Source organism: Lissotriton helveticus, chromosome 4_1 (genome assembly GCF_964261635.1).
Source record: "Lissotriton helveticus chromosome 4_1, aLisHel1.1, whole genome shotgun sequence".
Lineage (NCBI taxonomy): Eukaryota > Metazoa > Chordata > Amphibia > Caudata > Salamandridae > Lissotriton > Lissotriton helveticus.
Window position 1 is genome coordinate 417,014,216 of NC_136063.1, and position 16,549 is coordinate 417,030,764.

Genomic DNA, 16,549 nt, shown 5'->3' on the forward strand with positions numbered 1-16,549 from the left:
ACAAGATTTCTTTTGAAAACTTCCTAATGACAATATTTCTCCTTGTCCTAAAGCACTAAACAGTTTGAATATTATGCTATGGGATGGTCTCGACTTTTTTTTTCTGTTCCTTAAAGAGACATTTCATGAATGTAATTTCGATTTTCATAAATGTTAGAATGTATGCTCTCATACTATGCTTTATATCGGTTGAGACCTATTTTTTCATACAGTTTATACACATTTCATGTGAACAGACCTTTCAAATGCAATTTGTATTTTGTTGGGATTGTAAACACTTGCCTTAGATATGTTCAGTGCTTATACCCTTAGTTTTATTGAACTTAATATCGTGGAGTGGGTGTTGTGAAGGAATCTAGGACCCTAGTGTAATTTTCCTGATTCATGCCCATATATAGGTATAATTTACCCGATCCTTATATAGGCATAGAAATCATTACCATATTTAGACTGAGCCTATGCAGCCCAAATATGGCATGGCTACTTCCACTAAGTTCCGAGAATCAACAACGATTTCTTAGAAAAACCCGCCTTCAGCAGCTAGGGACTTCCCCTCGCCTGAATACTAATTTATCTAGGAAATCATGGAGTTTTCAAAGAACTGAGTCTTTGATGACGTTATTATGTCCAATCATACGTCAAACTCGGCACCTTCAAGATATAAATATGCCTACATTTGCCCAGACAAACACACGCTGGTTTGGAGCAGATCGACTAACTACTTGCCCGACGCCCTGCAGCAGCAAGTACCGAAGGAAGCCGACCCTCCAGCTGATGCACTGAGAGACGCTGTCTTTTCTCCTGCCGCGAAATCCAGCTCCAGTGTTTCCAGCTTACCCTTGCGGGTTGCTGGGAAATCGAGTACTGAGAGAGAGATACAAGACCTCCTTCATTCTAAAACCAAGGTACGGAGCTGATTAGACCCTTAAGAGAATTCTTGGAATAGATTCTTGGCAAAGAATACTACACTTAAAGCTACACCTCACTTACTTCTTCCCTCGTACTAGACCTAGGTTAGGTACACTGGGGTAGGCGTATTTTAGAAGCACCAGTTGAGTACTTTTAGTCATTATTTTATCACTGTATGTATTTTATATATTTTAGGTATTTTATGGCTTAGAAACCATATCATGCTTTTACAGTACTACTTTATAATACTTATCATATTATATGCCTTGTACTTTATAACCAGTATTCTGTAGTAAGGGATCTCTGTGTATAGTCATAATCTAGTGAATAGTCCCGCCCATGTGCGTGAACCCCGGAGCAATCAAAAATAATCTCTTAAGGTGTTGAAAAATGCAGAACTGCACAGACACTTAAGAGAGAATTAAAGACAGATAATGCAGCCTATATCCACAGGCTACACTGTCCAGTACTTCAACTAGAAATTCCACCAAAAATCCACAAACAGCAAAGCCTGTCCAGATTTCCCTTGCTTTCACTGCAAAACCCCTCTGGAATGATCGAGAGGAAGACATGGACAGACAAGCCCCATAGGCTGCCATTATGTGGCTCAAAACAGGATACTGTGCCTTTAAGAGAACTTTCCAGAACTTCACAGTATCCCAGAATGCACTGCAGGTCCCTTTTACTTCCAGTTCTTTTTTCCGGCTCCTGCAAGCAGGACCCTGGAGCATTGAGCTCTCCCTTTTCAAGGGTTTATTGGTGATTTTTTTTCACTTTTTCAAGTTGTTTGAGTGCTTTTCTTGAAGTACTTTGGTGTTTCTTCCTGTTTGTCTTTTGGTGCACTCTTTAATTGTCATTATGGCTGCATTATTCGACAAATGCCCGGAGTGCTCCAGGAAGAAGGCCAAGTCAGATCCACACGAGGTGTGTATCATCTGCCTTCCTTCATCTCATGTCCCGGAAGAGTGTGACATCTGCCAGGGTTTCTCTAGCAGGACCCTGAGGGATAGGATGAAGATCAGGCTTCAGGGCCTCGAAGACAGAAGACTGAAGGCACAAGGTGGGTCTGGAGGGGCTTCCTCTGCCCATGCTGAGGCCTCTGGGGGGCTCCCCAGGGGCAGGAAGACCATCAAGCGTCCCCATTCTCCGTCTGTGTCGATTGCACCGACTACGGCGTCGAGAGCGATGACTGCAGTCTGTTCCCCGTCTCCCCAGGGCTCTGGGTCGAAGCGGCGTCGACATTCGGCGTCGAGGGAACTGAACAGACCGCTGATGTGATGATTTCGTCGTCAGAGTCGTCTGAGTCGTCGTCAAGTTATCGACGTCGAGAGGCCCGGTGTCGGCGCTCGCCGTCTAGGCAACATCGCCGTCGGCGAAGTGGAGAAGGTCGTCGTCGAGGGGATCCTTGACGTCGAGGCGAAGGTCGCCGTCGAGGCGAAGGAGGTCGCCGTCGAGGCGAAGGAGGTCGCCGTCGAGGCGAAAGGGATCGCTGTTGAGGCGAAGACCATCGCCGTCGAGGGATAGGCGCTCGCTGTCGAGGAGACTAAGCTCGCCGTTGAGGGGCCGACGCTCGCCGTCGGGTCGCCGTTCTTCGACGCCGAGAAGGCACAGAAGGAGTTCTGGCGCCAGGAGTCAGTCGGGCAGGCGTCAAGTGCCTATGGAAGTCTATCCAAAGTCCCAGCCTAGTAAGGAGGGCGGGTCACCGGGCTCGGTGTACTCTGTAGTGTATACCCCTGATAGGCCAAAGCCAGTTACGCCGCCTCCTCCTCCATTACCGAGAGGACCTCCTCCGCGGGCTCCCACCCCGCCGCCACTTCCACCTCCTCCTCAACCTCAGCCTCAGCATCAACCTCAACCGCAGCTGCCGGCTGACAAGCCTCCTCCAATTCCTCCGAGGACAGTTTCACTGCCACGGTACCCGGCTCCTCCTACTGGTACCCCTCGGCCGAGGGCCCCTGCCAAGCCAAAGCCGCCCGCCCCGGTGGAACCGGAGGGACGGCCGAAGCCAAGGACGTCGCGATCCCGCTCCGGACGGAGGAGGAGATCGCGCAGTCGTCACAGATCCTCCACGAGGTCCAGACGGTGCCATAGGAGGCGCGGATCACGGTCTCGCACGGACTCCTCCAGGACCAGGACCTACTCCCCGACGTTGTCGGAATCCCTGGGGATGAGAGTGTCTCCCGTGGATGACATCAGCACGTTCCAGGATGTTCTCCTGAGGGGTGCAGCAAAATTGGGAATCACGGTGACGGCTCCAACACCTACGACGTCCGTGATTTTTGAGACACTTCATAAGAAACATTTGTCTCGCCCTTTACTGCCGCTCGTACCGGGCTTGGTAGAGCCCGCCGAGGAGCTGTTCCTCACGCCTGCAGTGATGAAAGCCGCTCGATCCCGGCTTCTTAAGAAGTACAGGGCTCCGGCTTCCGACCCTGCTTTTCTACGGATGGACCTGATTCCGGACTCCGTGATCGTAACGGCGGCCAGGAAACAACATTCTACCTCCCCGTCGTCTACCGTGCCTCCTGATAAGGAGAGCCGATGGATCGATTCTGCTGGCAGGAAGGCCTGTGGGACGACATCTACGGCCATGAAGGCCTCTAGCGATGCGGCTCTGCTAGGGCGGTATGATCGTGCCCTGTGGGAATCCCTCCAGCAGTTCGCGGACCTCCTGCCATGAGATAAGAAGGAGGATTTCCAGGAGATCCTGAAGGAAGGGATGCTGGTTTCGAACCAGGTCATCAGCGCGGCTGCTGATATCTCCCTTTTGGCGGCCCATGGGTACTGTCATGGGATCAATCAGCTCAGGCTCACATCACTCAAGCCGGAAGCCCAGCAGCGGGTGGCCAATCTGCCCTTCTCGGGGGAAACCCTGTTCGGCAAGCATGCGGACGATGAGATGGCCCTCATGAAAGCAGAGGCTGAGACCCTGACGGCTGTGGGCTTGGAGAAGCCAAAAGAAAAGAAGGCCTACCGCCCGTTCCAGAGACGGTTCGGGGCACAGGGCAGAGGGCGAGGACAGGCTTCGGGACAGCAGGAGCAACAACAGCAGCAGTTCCGGAGGCCCTTCCAGAAGCGCCAGAAGGGTAGAGGAGGCCAGCAGTCCTCTACAGCGAACAAAGGCCCGGCTGGGTCTCGACCCTGAGCGGTTACTTCCCCTACATCCGTTACCCGCTCCGGTGGGGTGAAGCGTTCAATTTTTTCTGGCAGAGTGGAGAAAAATTACTCAGGACAAGTGGGTGCTGAATATTGTCAGCAATGGATACAGTCTTCGGTTCACCAGCCCGCCTCCATCAATTCCTCCGGTCAGCTCGCAGTTCCAGCTGCACGAGCTCCAGGCGGAGGCCGATATCCTGTTAAGGAAAAGGGCGATAGAAGATGTACCTCTGTCTCAAAGATGTATCCTCAGCTGCAACAGGGAGACTGGCTGTGTGCCATAGACCTACAGGATGCGTATTTCCATGCGCCCATTGCACACAAACACAGGAAGTTCCTGCGATTCCAAGTCGGCGCCAATCATTATCAGTACACGTTACTGCCATTCGGGCTGAAGTCTGCGCCCAGAACATTCTCGAAGTGCATGGCAGTGGTAGCTGCACACCTAAGGAAGAACAAGGTGTTTGTCTACCGGTACCTGGACGATTGGTTGATCAAGGCCTCCTCCATCTCGGAAGCTCAAGCGCTCTTCCAGAAGACGTGCGTTCTCTTGAACAAGCTGGGCTTGCACATCAACATGTCCAAGTCTGTCCCGACTCCGGTCCAGTGCATACAGTACTTGGGAGCCTCCATCAATACGCTGTCAGCAAGCGTGTCTCCTTCGGAGGAGAAACGATTATCACTCCTTCGAAGGCTCAGGCTCTTATGACCGCTACATCTACAACAGTGAGGACGGTGTCTTCTCTACTGGGGTCGATGGCCTCTTGTATCTTCCTCACTCCACACGCACGGCTGCACATTAGACCATTGCAGGAGTGCTTGGAGGATCAGTGGGATCAGAGGAAAGGATCTTGGGACAACAAGATACGACTGTCTCTGCATGCTCTTCAGTCTCGGAAGTGGTGGTGTTCAGCGGAGAATCTTCTCAGAGGGGTTCCCTTTCACAAGGACATTCCCACGCAGTCTATCGTGACGGATGCGTCGCTCAACGGCTGGGGGGCGCACTCCGGAGACTTACAGATTCAAGGGACGTGGTCTCCGACGGAGTCCACGTACCACATCAATTTCCTGGAACTCAGAGCTGTTCACTTGGCACTGAAGGCCTTTCTTCCGTCCATCCGGACCAACTCTCTACTTGTTCAGACGGACAATACGACCACGATGTATTACCTCAACAAGCAGGGGGGGTCGAGATCATGCACTCTGTCGCAGGAGGCACAGGCGATCTGGCACTGGCTTCTGGCCAGAGGACTGACGATAACGGCCACCCATCTACCAGGTGTGCAGAATGTTCAGGCAGACGCACTGAGCAGACTGATTCAGGAAAACCACGAATGGGTCATAAACGACGAAGTACTAGGAGATGTCTTCGCAAGGTGGGGGACTCCAGACGTAGATCTGTTCGCCACCGCCGAAAACAGCAAATGCCGAGACTTCGCCTCCAGGTACTACCAGCCGGGGACGCTGGGGAATGCGTTATGGATCAACTGGTCGAACAGCTTTCTGTACGCTTTTCCACCCATTCCCCTGATTCCGACGGTGCTCATCAAGTTGTCCCGGTCCAGGGCGCGGATGATCCTGATTGCCCCGGAATGGCCCAGGCAGTGGTGGTTCACGGACCTGCTTCACCGGTCTCTCCTTCCTCACATATGGCTGCCGTGCAGGCCGGACCTTCTCACGAAGTTCGGGGGGTAGATGTTGCACCCCAACCTCTCGTCTTTGAGTTTGGCGGCATGGCTCCTGAGATAGTGCAATATGGCCATTTGAATCTACCTGAAGATTGCATGGACATACTGAAGGAGGCTAAGCGACCTTCCACTAGGACTTCTTATGCTTACAAGTGGAAGAGGTTTTGCATCTGGTGCAAGTCCAAGAACTATGACCCTACGACGTGTAAGGAAGATGTCATCCTTCCGTACCTTCAACATCTGGCGCAGTCTGGCCTTAATGTCCATTCCATTAAGGTTCATCTTGCTGCGCTGACTGCCTACAGGAAATGCCCTTCACAGACTTCCTTCTTTCAGATCCCTGTGATCAAAGATTTTTTGGAAGGCTTGAAAGTGTTCCCTCCTGTCCGGCTTACTTCGCCTTCATGGGAATTGAATGCGGTGCTGTCCAGACTGATGAAGGAGCCTTTTGAACCTATTCATAAGGCTTCGTTGCAGCACCTGTCCTGGAAGGCGGCGTTCCTCGTGGCCATTACATCGGCCCGCAGGGTGAGTGAAATTCAGGCGTTGTGTTGCCAAGAACCTTATACTGTATTTCATGCTGCTAAGGTTGTTATGCGTACTCACCCTAAATTTCTTCCAAAGGTTATATCTGATTTTCATGTTAACCAGACCATAACTTTACCTACGTTTTTTCAGAATCCTTCCTCTCCAGCGGAAAGGTCCCTGCATTCCCTGGATGTTAGGAGGGCGTTGAAATTTTATCTGGATAAAACCAAGGATATTCGTAGGTCAGACCAATTGTTTATCAATTATGGATCGGTCAGGACCGGTCTTGCTACCTCTAAACAGTCCATCTCGAGGTGGATTGTGTCCTGTATACAATTGTGTTACCAAAAAGCTAATAAGACCTTAGGGGGTAAACCTAAGGCTCATTCCACCAGGGGCAAAGCTGCCACGACTGCTTTGCTCCGTAATGTTCCAATTGCAGAAATCTGCAAGGCGGCCACTTGGAAGTCGGTCCATACCTTTGCTAAGCATTACTGCAGGACACTGATGCCAGGGCAGATGCTCAGGTTGGGCAGGCTTCGCTGCGAAATCTGTTCGCACAATAGTGGTGCTATTTCTCTTTTCTCCATCGCCGCTTTGGTGTGGGGATGGGCTTGCCATTCTATTCACTAGATTATGACTATACACAGAGATCCCCTACTACAGAAGGAGTAGTTTCTGACCTGTAACTCCAGTTCTGTAGTAGGGGTATCTCTGTTATAGTCATAAGCGCCCGCCCTCCTCCCCGGTGGAGAGAGATATTCATGTAAGGAATGCTACAGGTCTGGCGTGTTACGCGTTCAAAAAGAACTGAAAGTAAAAGGGACCTGCAGTGCATTCTGGGATACTGTGAAGTTCTGTAAAGTTCTCTTAAAGGCACAGTATCCTGTTTTGAGCCACATAATGGCAGCCTATGGGGCTTGTCTGTCCATGTCTTCCTCTCTATCATTCCAGAGGGGTTTTGCTGTTAAAGCAAGGGAAATCTGGACAGGCTTTGCTGTTTGTGGATTTTTGGTGGAATTTCTAGTTGAAGTACTGGACAGTGTAGCCTGTGGATATAGGCTGCATTATCTGTCTTTAATTCTCTCTTAAGTGTCTGTGCAGTTCTGCATTTTTCGACACCTTAAGAGATTATTTTTGATTGCTCCTGGGTCCACGCACATGGGCGGGACTATTCACTAGATTATGACTATAACAGAGATACCCCTACTACAGAACTGGAGTTACTGGACAGAAACTACTCCTTACAATTGTAGCAGTACATTTCTTATGCTTGAGAAAGAAGACTGTTCAATAAATACTTTTTATTGAAAACGCCCGTCTCTCTATTTTCTCAGCACCTCTGGTGAAACGAAGCATTCACGATTGACTGAGTAAAATAGCTATCTATTGTTTCCGCGACTCTAGAGATTGATTTCTTATTCTTGGGAAACAAAGTTTACCTGTTTATGCTGTTGTCAGAAACGAATCCCTTCTTGTAAATTCGAGAAAGTTTCTAGTGACCTCTGAGCTAGCTGGCACTCACAATTAAGTTTAGTATATATATTCGGTAGAGACCTAGTCGACCTCAGTCCTACGTCTAAACTACAGGATATATTATTCCAATGCGCAGAGCCTATTGGGAATATAGGAACTACACTACAGGATGATAGTAAACTAAGAACTTTAAATTGAGAAACTGACTCCCGCTCCAGCAAACCTTGTGGGAGCGCATCTTCTGTCCTTGAAGCACACATAGCAGGAGATGAGTATACTGCTAACGAATCGCATTCCCGTATGGAGTTAAGCACTGCGGGCTTTAATCGAAAATCAAAAATAAGTGTGGTAAAAAAATAAAAATGCGTCTAGGCTTCACACTTTGCATAATAACTTCAAAACAGGTTGGTCTGTGAGCTACAAGCAGCAGTGGTAAGTTTGTGAATTGCCAGTCCGATATTGCATCTTAATGAGTGTTGCAAAGAAGCCTCTCATCCTATCTGGTGGTACTTGGTGGAGAGCCCTACTATCACCCGATTGCCCAAATCTTTTTAGGCCTGGCTTGGTAGCTTTGCTGTTTATCAGCCTTCTCCAATGATTAGCTTGTGAGCTGCAGGTAGCTCTCCAGACACCTGTAAGAAGCTCTCCTGTATGCAACACAGCCTACTAAATTAGAAGCTTTTTGCCAGGTTAAATTATTATATGTATACCAAAATTAAAAAGAATGTATTGGCGATGAAAATGTGAGTTATGACTTGTATTATTACCTTGGTACCAACGGTAGTGCAGCTATGGCAGTTATATATTACCCATGTAGAGACGGTCCTAATTTATAAAGCCTTTTTTACATTAGTGGAGTAAACCCTGTCTGCGGCACTAAGGTGATCACTGCTCATAATCTTACAAAGGGTGTTCACTAATGTAACCTTGTATGATATGCTTGCTGTTACAATAGTATTAACAGTAACTTGGGATGATATTAAAAGAACATAAGTATCTCTTATTACAGAAAATGTTTAAGAACCCTGCTGTAGACTTACCTTATTTGATTAAACAGAAAACGAGCTTTAAGAGGCACCTTTGAGATCGGGTTTTGGCTCTATCCACCTATTCATTACCTTGAATACAGCATTTCACTGGGAAGAATTGTTTATGCTTCCACTGAAGAAGAGCGCTTGTATTGCACTTTTTACCTCGTGGGAAAACATATGGTCAGCATAGCAGGATGGAGCTGGTTATAGTGGCAAGTCCATGGTCAAAGCTATAGTCCTGATCTATTTATTATGAAACATTGTGATAAAGGCAGTAGGCCTGACATTTATTGTGCAACAACTATACTAAAGCCTGTAGGCTTTTAAGGATACATTTTATTGCATGGACTTAAGCATGGAGACAGTTATTTTGTTTCATGAAATCTCACACATTACAGTAGTAGCCAAGAGTTTTGGTATTGGTTTACCCCTCAGACAAACCCTTTAGATAGATTATCCCTTTGATCATTTTTAGACCCTCTTAGAAGGGCGTGCATATTGTATTGCCAACTGTAATTTTGGACATATTTCAATTTTATGACTGTGCATGATTTTTGCCTTGTGGGAACGTTTAAGCTCAGCACAGCAGGCCTTATTTGGTAATGGTGACAATCCAGCAATACCGGCTATAGACTTGATTGCTTTGTTGTGAAATTTTGTATTGGATGCCATAGGTCTGACCTGTTAATTATTTATTGTGAAACACATATGTTAATGCCAATAATGTATTGGTGCAATGTAATTACACCATGTTCACACCTATAGAAGGTTATGGTGTTACATGAAAACTCACATATTACTGTAATAGGCAAGTGTTCTTGTGTTGGTTAGCCAATCTGTCATACCTGAGGGTAGAAGATTTTGATTATGATACTCTTTGTCAGGCCGTCATAATTCTGAAAAATCACGACAAAGGCACTGGACCAAACTTAGGTAGGGATTGTTGTGCTAGGTCCAGAGCTGCTGGATTGAAATTGGGGAATCAGGTTAGAATCCCGGTGGCAGCTCAACATCCTGTGATTCTGAGAAAATAACTTATTCGCCCTGTGCCTAAAAAATAAAGAATCTGACGTTGTGTAATGGAAATGGTGCTTAAGTAAAACACTCCATTGCCCTTGGGCCAAGTTAGCGTAATATAGAACTGCAAAAAAAAATTCTTATGAAAGATAATGGGCCTCAAAGAGTGGATTGGTATTGTATTTTATTACGTGGATTTACACATATATTCTGTAAATGAACAGTTGAGAAGTTTTGTGGAGAATGATATCTTATTGCGTGAGACCCAATTGGGTTTCCGTCCGTTGTTCAGCATGGAGTCAGCACTACTGTTAGCGTCCGATTCCCACAGGCAGATAGCTGATGAGGACTGTTGCGTTGATTATGTTAGATTTCAGTGCAGTCTTCGACACCATATCCCATGGCCTCCTGTTGGAACTGATATGGAATTTGGCCTCCTCTCTTTAGGATTGCTCATTTCAGGTGGCTCAGCAACCATTCATGTCGGAGGCTGTCCCACTGCGGTAGAGGGTACCTCAGGACTCTGCTTTGAGCCCTAAGCTGTTCGATCTCTATATACAACCCCATGCTGAAATCATCGAGTGTCACAACTTTAATAATGTGTCATACGCCGATGACACGCAGCTTGTTATCACCTAGTCCCAGGATGAAGGAGCCTCTGCAGCTCGGCGTAGATCTTGCTTGGCTGACTTAGCACAGTGGATGGACCATACCTGCCTCAAATAAGTATGTTTTTCAGACCGTTCTGAAGAGAAACTTATGAAAACATTAATTATTTCAGGGTCTGGCATATCCATAATAATATAGAGTTTTGACATTATTCTTCTGACTTGATCTTCAGAATAGGATCTATATTGAAAATTTACTGGGATTGGTTTTGCTGATAGTATATAGAAGTGACGTTGCTGGAAATGATATTGCCAGAAATGACGGAACAGAGTGAGCCATCGTTAATGGTAAGCCTGTTTACTGTCTAAATAAAGCAAGTTCCAATGCCTAGCATTTCCATGAAGAAAGTAGTTTTAGATCTTCTGGACTGTGCATGCAGCAACAAAGAACAAGGGCACTACATACATACCTATGCAAATAGCTGCAAAGTTATTGTCAAACCAAAACTCTCCTATATATATTTACTGTTTGCAGATACAATATTTAACAAACAGAGATAGTTAAGGGATGAAAGTAAATATGGTACATAGGCAGTAGAAAAAGAGTTACAGTTAGGGAGCCTAATATTACGTCAATGGTGTAGTTAGCTAATCGGGAACATTGTAAATCATGATGGAAGATTATCGTTCTTAGGAATTTACTCCATTTTAAACTAAAGAGTGTCCCATTCCCTGGCGATGCCCTCTCACTTATCACAGTGTGGAACAGTGTAATCAAAGGACCTTTTCAGTTTGATTAAATGAAATTAGGTATTGCAAGGACACTGGATGCCTATATTTTGGGACTGACAAAAGCACAGAAGTGGAAAATTAGGTTCTCACTCAGTCAGCCTCTGTAGGCTGCTGGGTCTCTATCTAAATGTCATTATTTGAAGACTAGTGATATTAATGAAATTGAAGAGCAGTTTGACATTAAAGAGAATAAATCTTGTTATCCACCACCAAAATTGACATTTTGGCTTACCTTAAAGGCAATTCCCAACATTCTGGTGCCGCTTATCCAGACTCATACTTGCACTGGCAAATATTTTCAAATCAGCACCTCTCCCGTCCTCCTCTCTCTCACTTTCCATCAGTTTGTTTATTATCTCCTTTTCTCTTTGTGGACCTGTTGTCTTTCTCTCCTTATACCTCTGCTATGCTTGCTGTAATAAAACCTGGAGAGATGGAAAGAGTGATAGAGTTGGATATGGACCTTCCAGAACTGGCCTCCAAAGGATCTAGTCTACTTGCGAAATGGCATTATTGGCCATTCCTACCACGCCCCCTCATAGGCGATTAAATCAAAGCATCATAGTGCTGATGGTGGAAGTGTGGGTAGTACACTGACATGAAGTAAGGATAGTCCAGAAAATGGTATTTACTATAGGCCTATTTCCGCGTTTTGATAATATTGGAGATAGAGCAGCTCTGTGATCTAGGGCTGGGATGGGCAATTACTAATACAGCATGTTATCCTGTGGGTTGAAAGAGAACACCGATGCTTACAGTATATTAGTATGTCACAAAAAACAGGGCCTGACTCTAATCAGTAAGGCTGAGTCACCAACACTAAACACCAACCGAGCTGCCAATACGGATACCTGACTTCAATGCTGTTAATCAGATGGGTGCAAGGAAACCAAACCAAGCATCCAACAGATTATTATTAGCTTTTATTTTCAATATTCAAGCAAGATTTGTTTTCAAGTAAGACATATATAGGGGATATATACAAATCAATGTCTTCAAATAAATACACTCGCCTTTTTACACTCACACTTTTTACATTTGCACTCACTCCACATTATTCATATGTACACACACATCCACATTGATACACATCACCACAAACAACATAAACAACATAAATCCTAACAGACCAATGTTCTTGTTATGAAAACTGGCCTGGCCACTCTCCAACAAAAAATTCTCTCTTGGATGTCAATAAATGCAAAACAAATTTTGTCAATGCAGTTTTTCACAATATAACATAAATCTTAATCCAACCAAAGGAACAATTTGAATGGGAGTGGAAATAACAAGGTATATGCGTTTCAAACCCCGTGGAGTGTGGGGGTTCTCATCAGGACCAACAACCACTGTGAAGACCATCAGTATTGGCAGCTCGGTTGGTGTTTACAGTATATTAGAGCATTACTCATCCTTGGGAGAAACACCCAGGAATAGGTGCACATAATCTATCTTGTTTCCCCAATAATCCCCTATAAATCAGGAAGTGATAAAGTCCTCTTTTCCCTGGGTAATGTCTGCTTTCAGCAGTTCACTCAGGAAGTTTTCTGTGTGCTTCTAAACAATGGAATAAGCTCCTATATGTTTATTAGAAATCGGTTGGCTAAATAGAGATATTTGCCAAAGAACATTAAACTTGGGAAGAAGGACCATCTTTTTTTTTTTAATGCTCAATTTTATTGGGTTTTTAACAAGATGCAAATCAGCCGACACATGAAATTATGACATTATTTCCATGTAACTCATCACTTACAGTACACGTACAGTATTCAAAGCAGTCCCTGTATCATATCAAACCCCATCTCCTTTGCTTCCTAGCCCAACAGGCGCAACCATTTGCCCCATATTTTCTAGTGTTTAGTCAGGCATCCCCAGGCTTCCTACACCAGCTGCTCTGGAGCGGCACACCCTTCCAGTCCTTTGTCCACTGGGAGATTGTGGGCGGAAAGGAGTTTTTCAATTTAACGGAGTTGTCTCTTTTACCCACTATAGTCGCCGTCCCCAACAAGGCCTTGTCCGTTCTCGTGCCCTCCATCAACCCCCAGGATCAAGATTCGGGGTGTAAGGGGAACCTCCCAACCAGTACCTCAGTCAGCTCCTCAACCACTCGCTTCCAGTACTTCGCTATGACCTTACAAGACCATGCCATATGATAGAAGTCTGCGGGCGTGTCTGTGCATCGTGGGCAGCTGGGGCTCTGTAGGCACCGTGCCCAGTGAAACCTTCTAGGAGTGAGATACGTACAGTGAAGGTAGTAGAACTGGTTTAATTGCAGTCTCGCTGAGATGGTAATTGTCCCGCCAGTCCTCGTTCTCCAGTGGACCCAGCCATCCGTCCCATCAGGACCCCAATTGGTCTTGGTTGGTGGGAGAGTAATTTACTAGCGATGTGTAAATCTGAGAGACGACTCCTTTCCCCGGGGCTCCCATGATAAGCTTGGCCTCTAGAGGGCTGAGTTCTGGTAGTGCGGTGCCTGTGGGGATGAGCGGAGTAAGGGCATGTCGAAACTGCAAATACTTATAAAATTGTGTATGGTTGAGGGAATAGATACTCTGCAGGTCTTGAAAGGTACGGATATGCCCTCCCGTCCACACATCTCCATGCTGGGAGATGCCAATGAGATTCCACTTTTGAAACCCCTCCAGGGCCGCGACATCTCCAACCCATGTACCTCGCCATAATGGTGTCTGGAGTGTAAGCTTGGTGTCCCATCGAGTGTATCGCAGTGCGGTCCGCCAAACCAAAAGTACCGCTCTGGTTACCAACGGAATAGTGTGAGGGATAGGTGACCCGTAAAGCATCGCTTGAATCCAGGGAAACCCTAGCTCTTCTAGTTCTAGTTGGTAGGCCGGGGCCGGGTCCGACCACCCCCAGTAAACCACTCATTGATGATCAGAAGCCACAGTGCGATATAGTAGAGAGAGATTTCTCGTGCCTATTCCACCACCATACCCTCTGACAGCGAGTTAGTGGTACCCGTGGTCTGGACTGCCCCCACAGGAACAATGTAATTAGTTTATCTATGGGTCTAAACCACTGGCGCGGGACATGAAGCAGGACGTTGTGCAATACGTACAGGAAGCGCAGGAGTATCATCATTTTATACAGGGCTGTTGGCCCAATCGGGTTTAGTGGCAGCCTATGCCACTTTTGCAGATTATCCCTGGTCTTCTTTACTAAAGGAGTCCAATTGAGGGACCAGGTCAACTTTGGGTGGAGAGTTACCCAGATCACCAAATAACGGAAGCTGAGGTGTCTGATGGGGATGCAGGATGGCCAATCAATACAATCCCTTGAACTGTGAAGGGGGACTGAGATCGATTTGGCGGGGAGAGGTTTAAGCCTGACGCCTCTCCAAACAGTTCTAGGAGCCTGAGACAACGAGGGACGGTACGAGCCGGAGCTGCCATACACGGGAGGACATCGTCCGCATACAGTGTGATAGGCTCATCATGTGAAGTGCTCCAGCGCCAGCCCTGGTTCTGAGCATCACACCTGAAAATGCGGGCCAGGGGTTCAGTTGAAGCAATGGGGACAAGGGATATCCCTGTGTCGTCCCCCGCAGAATCAGGAAATCTTACGAGAGGGTCCCATTGATCAATACCCGGGCCGATGGATCAGATTATAGCACTCATACCATCCCTCTGAAATACGGGTCGATAGCTGCCTGGACCATCACCTCATCCTGGTAATGCCAGTCTTCTGTATCAAAGGCCTTTTCGAAGTATGTCAAAAGGAGCGCTAGGTACGGTGACAGGAGATGCCAGTGGGCTAGTGCCACATGTAGCCTCCTGAGGCAGTTCCTCATGCTATGCCGGGGCATGAATCCATATTGGTCGGGGTGTATCAGGGCAGCTAGTACATGTTTGAGGCGGGTAGCAAGAATCGCGGTGTAGATTTTAACTTAGGTTTTAATAAGGGAGATCGGTCTGTAATCCGAACAGGAGGTAGACCGTGAACTAGCTTTGAGTATGACTACGATTTGGCAATATCGATGTCTCGGGGGAATCCTCTGCATTCTATCTCCTCCTCGTATAAGGTTAGCAGGTGCAGTGTCCGGGTCTCTCGAAATGCTGAGTAATATTCTGCTGGGTAACCATCTGGTCCCGGCGTTTTACCAGAAGCTATTGCTAGTATAGCTTGGTCTATTTCCTCTCTTGTGATAGGTTGATCAAGGGCCTGGGTGTCAGCCTCTGACAGTCGCGGAAGCGGGCTGTCTCTCAAGAAGGCAGTGACATCTCCTGCCTTTGGGGCTCAGATGTTGGAGTAGAGGTGCTTGTAATACTGTAATACTCAGTTTGGGCTATTGCCTCTGGTGTCTGTTGGGTACATCCGTTAGTATCAAAGATCTCCGGAATTATCCGACTAGCTAGAGGGCAGGATACCAGCTAATACAAAAGCTTACCATTTTTGTCTCCCTGTCCATATACAGGGGCCATGGAAGACTTCCACATTTGCTTGGCTTATTCTAAGGAGACATGGCAAAATTCCTCATGTATGAGCTTGAGATGGCGAGACTCTGCGTCCCCATTTGTTGCACCCATGGTGCGTTCCAGGCAGAGCGCCTGAGCTTCTAGGCGAGAAAGACGCTCTTCATTGGATCAGTGCATCACTTTGATGCATCCTTTAGCAAAGCCTTTGATGGTGGCTTTAACAACCGTCCACAATGTGCCCGGTGATCCCACTGTACCTTCGTTAAGTTGGAAGTATTGCTTAAGTTCTTCACTGAGGCCCTTTTTGCAGTCTTTTTTCTGGAGGAACCAGGCATTAAGCTGCCAGATAGGACGGAGTGCTTCGGTGGGTCTTCTCATAGAGAGGAGTAGAGGCGAGTGATCGGAGACCTCCCGACCGAGTGTTTGGATGTTTGTAACCATGCAACAATTTGGGGCGGGCATAAACATCATGTCAATGCAGTAGTGGGAGTGATGGGCTTCAGAAGTGTGGGTCCACTGGTGGAGTCGAGGGTTCCATATTCTCCAACAACACACAACCCAAGTTGGGAGGCCCAGTCGGGCACCTGAGCGTTGACCATGAGAGGGAACCCTGTTAGCATCTTTGTTTGGGTCCATGACTGAATTGAAGTAATCCGCCAGCTCCCTCCCCCCCCCCCGATTGCCCTCAGTCCCTGGTTAAGAGACGTCTTCAGGGTTGTGATGTCCTTGAGGGAGGTCTCCAGAGGATCTGGAGGCATATAGACCGTTATCAAATTAAGGGTGCATTCCCCCATGAGAGCTAAGAAGCGTTCCTGGGGGTTTAAAGCATCCCGGTCAACCACGAGGGGGAGAGAGCGGCGAAGAAGAATAGCTACAGCCCTAGATCCGCCGTTGAACCCTTCATAGTAAAC

General features: G+C 47.1%; 1 protein-coding gene and 1 long non-coding RNA gene across 3 annotated transcripts in view; one reads left to right on the plus strand and one right to left on the minus strand.

The window, feature by feature from the left end:
* Positions 1–16,549, plus strand: part of RGS22 (regulator of G protein signaling 22) — a 1,652,097-nt gene that overhangs the window by 107,600 nt on the left and 1,527,948 nt on the right. The gene's annotated exons all lie outside the window — the stretch shown is intronic.
* LOC144828619 (uncharacterized) overlaps positions 11,446–16,549 on the minus strand; it is a 389,822-nt gene continuing 384,718 nt past the window's right edge. The window contains exon 3 of the long non-coding RNA XR_013610497.1: positions 11,446–11,630. This is a non-coding gene — a long non-coding RNA (uncharacterized LOC144828619). The remainder of the gene's footprint in view (positions 11,631–16,549) is intronic.